Source organism: Salvelinus alpinus, chromosome 19 (assembly GCF_045679555.1).
Source record: "Salvelinus alpinus chromosome 19, SLU_Salpinus.1, whole genome shotgun sequence".
NCBI classification, from domain to species: Eukaryota; Metazoa; Chordata; class Actinopteri; order Salmoniformes; family Salmonidae; genus Salvelinus; species Salvelinus alpinus.
Genome location: NC_092104.1, coordinates 19,596,313 through 19,605,487, shown reverse-complemented (window position 1 = coordinate 19,605,487; position 9,175 = coordinate 19,596,313).

Sequence of the window (9,175 nt, the reverse complement as noted above, 5' to 3'; positions counted from 1 at the left end):
TATGGCTCTAATCTGATAGTAGTAGTGGGGTGGTAGATGTCTAGTCTCCCTTATGGCTCTAATCTGATAGTAGTTAGTGGGGTGGTAGATGTCTAGTCTCCTTTATGGCTCTAATCTGATAGTGGTAGATGTCTAGTCTCCTTAATGGCTCTACTCTGATAGTGGTAGTGGGGTGGTAGATGTCTAGTCTCCTTTATGGCTCTAATCTGATAGTGGTAGTGGGGTGGTAGATGTCTAGTCTCCTTTATGGCTCTAATCTGATAGTGGTAGTGGGGTGGTAGATGTCTAGTCTCCTTTATGGCTCTAATCTGATAGTGGTAGTGGGGTGGTAGATGTCTAGTCTCCTTTATGGCTCTAATCTGATAGTGGTAGTGGGGTGGTAGATGTCTAGTCTCCTTTATGGCTCTAATCTGATAGTAGTAGTGGGGTGGTAGATGTCTAGTCTCCCTTATGGCTCTAATCTGATAGTGGTAGTGGGGTGGTAGATGTCTAGTCTCCTCTTATGGTTCTATACTCTGATAGTGGTAGTGGGGTGGTAGATGTCTAGTCTCCCTTATGGCTCTAATCTGATAGTGGTAGTGAGGTGGTAGATGTCTAGTCTCCTTTATGGCTCTAATCTGATAGTGGTAGTGGGGTGGTAGATGTCTAGTCTCCTTTATGGCTCTAATCTGATAGTGGTAGTGGGGTGATAGATGTCTAGTCTCCTTTATGGCTCTAATCTTATAGTGGTAGATGTCTAGTCTCCTTTATGGCTCTAATCTGATAGTGGTAGTGGGATGATAGATGTCTAGTCTCCTTTATGGCTCTAATCTGATAGTGGTAGATGTCTAGTCTCCTTTATGGCTCTATTCTGATAGTGGTAGTGGGGTGGTAGATGTCTAGTCTCCTTGTTGCTCTAATCTGATAGTGGTAGTGAGGTGGTAGATGCCTAGTCTCCTTTATGGCTCTAATCTGATAGTGGTAGTGGGGTGGTAGATGTCTAGTCTCCTTTATGGCTCTAATCTGATAGTGGTAGTGGGGTGGTAGATGTCTAGTCTCCCTTATGGCTCTAATCTGATAGTAGTAGTGGGGTGGTAGATGTCTAGTCTCCTTTATGGTTCTAATCTGATAGTGGTAGTGGGGTGGTAGATGTCTAGTCTCCCTTATGGCTCTAATCTGATAGTAGTAATGGGGTGGTAGATGTCTAGTCTCCTTTATGGCTCTAATCTGATAGTGGTAGATGTCTAGTCTCCTTTATGGCTGTAATCTGATAGTGGTAGTGGGGTGGTAGATGTCTAGTCTCCTTTATGGCTCTAATCTGATATTGGTAGTGGGGTGATAGATGTCTAGTCTCCTTTATGGCTCTAATCTGATTTAGGTAGTGGGGTTGTAGATGTCTAGTCTCCTTTATGGCTCTAATCTGATAGTGGTAGATGTCTAGTCTCCTTTATGGCTCTAATCTGATAGTGGTAGTGGGGTGGTAGATGTCTAGTCTCCTTTATGGCTCTAATCTGATATTGGTAGTGGGGTGATAGATGTCTAGTCTCCTTTATGGCTCTAATCTGATAGTAGTAGTGGGGTGGTAGATGTCTAGTCTCCTTTATGGCTCTAATCTGATAGTGGTAGTGGGGTGGTAGATGTCTAGTCTCCCTTATGGCTCTAATCTGATAGTAGTAGTGGGGTGGTAGATGTCTAGTCTCCCTTATGGCTCTAATCTGATAGTAGTAGTGGGGTGGTAGATGTCTAGTCTCCTTTATGGCTCTAATCTGATAGTGGTAGATGTCTAGTCTCCTTAATGCTCTACTCTGATAGTGGTAGTGGGGTGGTAGATGTCTAGTCTCCTTATGGCTCTAATCTGATAGTGGTAGTGAGGTGGTAGATGTCTAGTCTCCTTTATGGCTCTAATCTGATAGTGGTTGTGGGGTGGTAGATGTCTAGTCTCCTTTATGGCTCTAATTTGATAGTGGTAGTGGGGTGGTAGATGTCTAGTCTCCCTTATGGCTCTAATCTGATAGTAGTAGTGGGGTGGTAGATGTCTAGTCTCCTTTATGGTTCTAATCTGATAGTGGTAGTGGGGTGGTAGATGTTTAGTCTCCCTTATGGCTCTAATCTGATAGTAGTAGTGGGGTGGTAGATGTCTAGTCTCCTTTATGGCTCTAATCTGATAGTGGTAGATGTCTAGTCTCCTTTATGGCTATACTCTGATAGTGGTAGTGGGGTGGTAGATGTCTAGTCTCCTTATGGCTCTAATCTGATAGTGGTAGTGAGGTGGTAGATGTCTAGTCTCCTTTATGGCTCTAATCTGATAGTGGTAGTGGGGTGGTAGATGTCTAGTCTCCTTTATGGCTCTAATCTGATAGTGGTAGTGGGGTGATAGATGTCTAGTCTCCTTTATGGCTCTAATCTTATAGTGGTAGATGTCTAGTCTCCTTTATGGCTCTAATCTGATAGTGGTAGTGGGATGATAGATGTCTAGTCTCCTTTATGGTTCTAATCTGATAGTGGTAGTGAGGTGGTAGATGTCTAGTCTCCTTTATGGCTCTAATCTGACAGTAGTAGTGGGGTGGTAGATGTCTAGTCTCCCTTATGACTCTAATCTGATAGTAGTAGTGGGGTGGTAGATGTCTAGTCTCCTTTATGGCTCTAATCTGATATTGGTAGTGGGGTGATAGATGTTTAGTCTCCTTTATGGCTCTAATCTGATAGTGGTAGTGGGGTGGTAGATGTCTAGTCTCCTTTATGGCTCTAATCTGATAGTGGTAGATGTCTAGTCTCCTTTATGGCTCTAATCTGATAGTGGTAGTGGGGTGGTAGATGTCTAGTCTCCTTTATGGCTCTAATCTGATATAGGTAGTGGGGTTGTAGATGTCTAGTCTCCTTTATGGCTCTAATCTGATAGTGGTAGATGTCTAGTCTCCTTTATGGCTCTAATCTGATAGTGGTAGTGGGGTGGTAGATGTCTAGTCTCCTTTATGGCTCTAATCTGATATTGGTAGTGGGGTGATAGATGTCTAGTCTCCTTTATGGCTCTAATCTGATAGTGGTAGTGGGGTGGTAGATGTCTAGTCTCCTTTATGGCTCTAATCTGATAGTGGTAGTGGGGTGGTAGATGTCTAGTCTCCCTTATGGCTCTAATCTGATAGTAGTAGTGGGGTGGTAGATGTCTAGTCTCCTTTATGGCTCTAATCTGATAGTGGTAGTGGGGTGGTAGATGTTTAGTCTCCCTTATGGCTCTAATCTGATAGTAGTAGTGGGGTGGTAGATGTCTAGTCTCCTTTATGGCTCTAATCTGATAGTGGTAGATGTCTAGTCTCCTTTATGGCTCTACTCCGATAGTGGTAGTGGGGTGGTAGATGTCTAGTCTCCTTATGGCTCTAATCTGATAGTGTTAGAGGGGTGATAGATGTCTAGTCTCCTTTATGGCTCTAATCTGATAGTGGTAGATGTCTAGTCTCCTTTATGGCTATACTCTGATAGTGGTAGTGGGGTGGTAGATGTCTAGTCTCCTTTATGGCTCTAATCTGATAGTGGTAGTGGGGTGGTAGATGTCTAGTCTCCTTTATGGCTCTAATCTGATAGTGGTAGTGGGGTGGAAGATGTCTAGTCTCCTTTATGGCTCTAATCTGATAGTGGTAGTGGGGTGATAGATGTCTAGTCTCCTTTATGGCTCTAATCTGATAGTGGTAGTGGGATGATAGATGTCTAGTCTCCTTTATGGTTCTAATCTGATAGTGGTAGTGGGGTGGTAGATGTCTAGTCTCCTTTATGGCTCTAATCTGACAGTAGTAGTGGGGTGGTAGATGTCTAGTCTCCCTTATGGCTCTAATCTGATAGTAGTAGTGGGGTGGTAGATGTCTAGTCTCCTTTATGGCTTCTTATCTGATAGTGGATAGATGTCTAGTCTCCTTTATGGCTCTAATCTGATAGTGGTAGTGGGGTGGTAAATGTCTAGTCTCCTTTATGGCTCTAATCTGATATTGGAAGTGGGGTGATAGATGTCTAGTCTCCTTTATGGCTCTAATCTGATAGTGGTAGTGGGGTGGTAGATGTCTAGTCTCCTTTATGGCTCTAATCTGATAGTGGTAGATGTCTAGTCTCCTTTATGGCTCTAATCTGATAGTGGTAGTGGGGTGGTAGATGTCTAGTCTCGTTTATGGCTCTAATCTGATATAGGTAGTGGGGTTGTAGATGTCTAGTCTCCTTTATGGCTCTAATGTGATAGTAGTAGTGGGGTGGTAGATGTCTAGTCTCCTTTATGGCTCTAATCTGATAGTAGTAGTGGGGTGGTAGATGTCTAGTCTCCTTTATGGCTCTAATCTGATAGTGGTAGATGTCTAGTCTCCTTTATGGCTATACTCTGATAGTGGTAGTGGGGTGGTAGATGTCTAGTCTCCTTTATGGCTCTAATCTGATAGTGGTAGTGGGGTGGTAGATGTCTAGTCTCCTTTATGGCTCTACTCTGATAGTGGTAGTGGGGTGGTAGATGTCTAGTCTCCTTATGGCTCTAATCCGATAGTGGTAGTGAGGTGGTAGATGTCTAGTCTCCTTTATGGCTCTAATCTGATAGTGGTAGTGGGGTGGTAGATGTCTAGTCTCCTTTATGGCTCTAATCTGATAGTGGTAGTGGGGTGGTAGATGTCTTGTCTCCCTTATGGCTCTAATCTGATAGTAGTAGTGGGGTGGTAGATGTCTAGTCTCCTTTATGGTTCTAATCTGATAGTGGTAGTGGGGTGGTAGATGTTTAGTCTCCCTTATGGCTCTAATCTGATAGTAGTAGTGGGGTGGTAGATGTCTAGTCTCCTTTATGGCTCTAATCTGATAGTGGTAGATGTCTAGTCTCCTTTATGGCTATACTCTGATAGTGGTAGTGGGGTGGTAGATGTCTAGTCTCCTTATGGCTCTAATCTGATAGTGGTAGTGAGGTGGTAGATGTCTAGTCTCCTTTATGGCTCTAATCTGATAGTGGTAGTGGGGTGGTAGATGTCTAGTCTCCTTTATGGCTCTAATCTGATAGTGGTAGTGGGGTGATAGATGTCTAGTCTCCTTTATGGCTCTAATCTGATAGTGGTAGATGTCTAGTCTCCTTTATGGCTCTAATCTGATAGTGGTAGTGGGATGATAGATGTCTAGTCTCCTTTATGGTTCTAATCTGATAGTGGTAGTGGGGTGGTAGATGTCTAGTCTCCTTTATGGCTATACTCTGATAGTGGTAGTGGGGTGGTAGATGTCTAGTCTCCTTATGGCTCTAATCTGATAGTGGTAGTGAGGTGGTAGATGTCTAGTCTCCTTTATGGCTCTAATCTGACAGTAGTAGTGGGGTGGTAGATGTCTAGTCTCCCTTATGACTCTAATCTGATAGTGGTAGTGAGGTGGTAGATGTCTAGTCTCCTTTATGGCTCTAATCTGATAGTGGTAGTGGGGTGGTAGATGTCTAGTCTCCTTTATGGCTCTAATCTGATAGTGGTAGTGGGGTGGTAGATGTCTAGTCTCCTTTATGGCTCTATTCTGATAGTGGTAGTGGGGTGATAATTGTCTAGTCTCCTTTATGGCTCTAATCTGATAGTGGTAGATGTCTAGTCTCCTTTATGGCTCTAATCTTATAGTGGTAGTGGGGTGATATATGTCTAGTCTCCTTTATGGTTCTAATCTGATAGTGGTAGTGAGATGGTAGATGTCTAGTCTCCTTTATGGGTCTAATCTGATAGTAGTAGTGGGGTGGTAGATGTCTAGTCTCCCTTATGGCTCTAATCTGATAGTAGTAGTGGGGTGGTAGATGTCTAGTCTCCTTTATGGCTCTAATCTGATAGTGGTAGATGTCTAGTCTCCTTTTTGGCTCTAATCTGATAGTAGTAGTTCGGTGGTAGATGTCTAGTCTCCCTTATGGCTCTAATCTGATAGTAGTAGTGGGGTGGTAGATGTCTAGTCTCCTGTATGGCTCTAATCTGATAGTGGTAGTGGGGTGGTAGATGTCTAGTCTCCTTTATGGCTCTAATCTGATAGTAGTAGTGGGGTGGTAGATGTCTAGTCTCCCTTATGGCTCTAATCTGATAGTAGTAGTGGGGTGGTAGATGTCTAGTCTCCTTTATGGCTCTAATCTGATAGGGTGGTAGATGTCTAGTCTCCTTTATGGCTCTACTCTGATAGTGGTAGTGGGGTGGTAGATGTCTAGTCTCCTGTATGGCTCTAATCTGATAGTGGTAGTGGGGTGGTAGATGTCTAGTCTCCCTTATGGCTCTAATCTGATAGTGGTAGTGGGGTGATAGATGTCTAGTCTCCTTTATGGCTCTAATCTGATAGTGGTAGTGGGGTTGCAGAAGTCTAGTCTCTTTATGGCTCTAATCTGATAGTGGTAGTGAGGTGGTAGATGTCTAGTCTCCTTTATGGCTCTAATCTGATAGTGGTAGTGGGGTGGTAGATGTCTAGTCTCCTTTAAGGCTCTAATCTGATAGTGGTAGTGGGGTGGTAGATGTCTAGTCTCTTTATGGCTCTAATCTGATAGTGGTAGTGAGGTGGTAGATGTCTAGTCTCCTTTATGGCTCTAATCTGATAGTGGTAGTGGGGTGGTAGATGTCTAGTCTCCTTTATGGCTCTAATCTGATAGTGGTAGTGGGGTGGTAGATGTCTAGTCTCCTTTATGGCTCTAATCTGATAGTGGTAGTGGGGTGGTAGATGTCTAGTCTCCTTTATGGCTCTAATCTGATAGTGGTAGTGGGGTGGTAAATGTCTAGTCTCCTTTATGGCTCTAATCTGATAGTGGTAGATGTCTAGTCTCCTTTATGGCTCTAATCTGATAGTGGTAGTGGGGTGGTAGATGTCTAGTCTCCTTTATGGCTCTAATCTGATAGTAGTAGTCGGGTGGTAGATGTCTAGTCTCCTTTATGGATCTAATCTGATAGTAGTAGTGGGGTGGTAGATGTCTAGTCTCCTTTATGGCTCTAATCTGATAGTGGTAGTGGGGTGGTAGATGTCTAGTCTTCTTTATGGCTCTAATTTGATAGTGGTAGTGGGGTGGTAGATGTCTAGTCTCCTTTATGGCTCTAATCTGATAGTGGTAGTGGGGTGGTAGATGTCTAGTCTCCTTTATGGCTCTAATCTGATAGTGGTAGATGTCTAGTCTCCTTTATGGCTCTACTCTGATAGTGGTAATGGGGTGGTAGATGTCTAGTCTCCTTTATGGCGCTAGTCTGATAGTGGTAGTGGGGTGGTAGATGTCTAGTCTCCTTTATGGCTCTAATCTGATAGTGGTAGTGGGGTGGTAGATGTCTAGTCTCTTTATGGCTCTAATCTGATAGTGGTAGTGAGGTGGTAGATGTCTAGTCTCCTTTATGGCTCTAATCTGATAGTGGTAGTGGGGTGGTAGATGTCTAGTCTCCTTTATGGCTCTATTCTGATAGTGGTAGTGGGGTGATAATTGTCTAGTCTCCTTTATGGCTCTAATCTGATAGTGGTAGATGTCTAGTCTCCTTTATGGCTCTAATCTTATAGTGGTAGTGGGGTGTTAGATGTCTAGTCTCCTTTATGGTTCTAATCTGATAGTGGTAGTGAGGTGGTAGATGTCTAGTCTCCTTTATGGGTCTAATCTGATAGTAGTAGTGGGGTGGTAGATGTCTAGTCTCCCTTATGGCTCTAATCTGATAGTAGTAGTGGGGTGGTAGATGTCTAGTCTCCTTTATGGCTCTAATCTGATAGTGGTAGATGTCTAGTCTCCTTTTTGGCTCTAATCTGATAGTAGTAGTGGGGTGGTAGATGTCTAGTCTCCCTTATGGCTCTAATCTGATAGTAGTAGTGGGGTGGTAGATGTCTAGTCTCCTGTATGGCTCTAATCTGATAGTGGTAGTGGGGTGATAGATGTCTAGTCTCCTTTATGGTTCTAATCTGATAGTGGTAGTGAGGTGGTAGATGTCTAGTCTCCTTTATGGGTCTAATCTGATAGTAGTAGTGGGGTGGTAGATGTCTAGTCTCCCTTATGGCTCTAATCTGATAGTAGTAGTGGGGTGGTAGATGTCTAGTCTCCTTTATGGCTCTAATCTGATAGTGGTAGTGGTAGATGTCTAGTCTCCTTTTTGGCTCTAATCTGATAGTAGTAGTGGGGTGGTAGATGTCTAGTCTCCCTTATGGCTCTAATCTGATAGTAGTAGTGGGGTGGTAGATGTCTAGTCTCCTGTATGGCTCTAATCTGATAGTGGTAGTGGGGTGGTAGATGTCTAGTCTCCTTTATGGCTCTAATCTGATAGTAGTAGTGGGGTGGTAGATGTCTAGTCTCCCTTATGGCTCTAATCTGATAGTAGTAGTGGGGTGGTAGATGTCTAGTCTCCTTTATGGCTCTAATCTGATAGTGGGACATGTCTAGTCTCCTTTATGGCTCTACTCTGATTGTGGTAGTGGGGTGGTAGATGTCTAGTCTCCTGTATGGCTCTAATCTGATAGTAGTAGTGGGGTGGTAGATGTCTAGTCTCCTTTATGGCTCTAATCTGATAGTGGTAGTGGGGTGGTAGATGTCTAGTCTCCTTTATGGCTCTAATCTGATAGTGGTAGTGGGGTGGCAGAAGTCTAGTCTCTTTATGGCTCTAATCTGATAGTGGTAGTGAGGTGGTAGATGTCTAGTCTCCTTTATGGCTCTAATCTGATCGTGGTAGTGGGGTGGTAGATGTCTAGTCTCCTTTAAGGCTCTAATCTGATAGTGGTAGTGGGGTGGTAGATGTCTAGTCTCTTTATGGCTCTAATCTGATAGTGGTAGTGAGGTGGTAGATGTCTAGTCTCCTTTATGGCTCTAATCTGATAGTGGTAGTGGGGTGGTAGATGTCTAGTCTCCTTTATGGCTCTAATCTGATAGTGGTAGTGGGGTGGTAGATGTCTAGTCTCCTTTATGGCTCTAATCTGATAGTGGTAGTGGGGTGGTAGATGTCTAGTCTCCTTTATGGCTCTATTCTGATAGTGGTAGTGGGGTGATAGATGTCTAGTCTCCTTTATGGCTCTAATCTGATAGTGGTAGATGTCTAGTCTCCTTTATGGCTCCAATCTTATAGTGGTAGTGGGGTGATAGATGTCTAGTCTCCTTTATGGTTCTAATCTGATAGTGGTAGTGAGGTGGTAGATGTGTAGTCTCCTTTATGGGTCTAATCTGATAGTAGTAGTGGGGTGGTAGATGTCTAGTCTCCCTTATGGCTCTAATCTGATAGTAGTAGTGGGGTGGTAG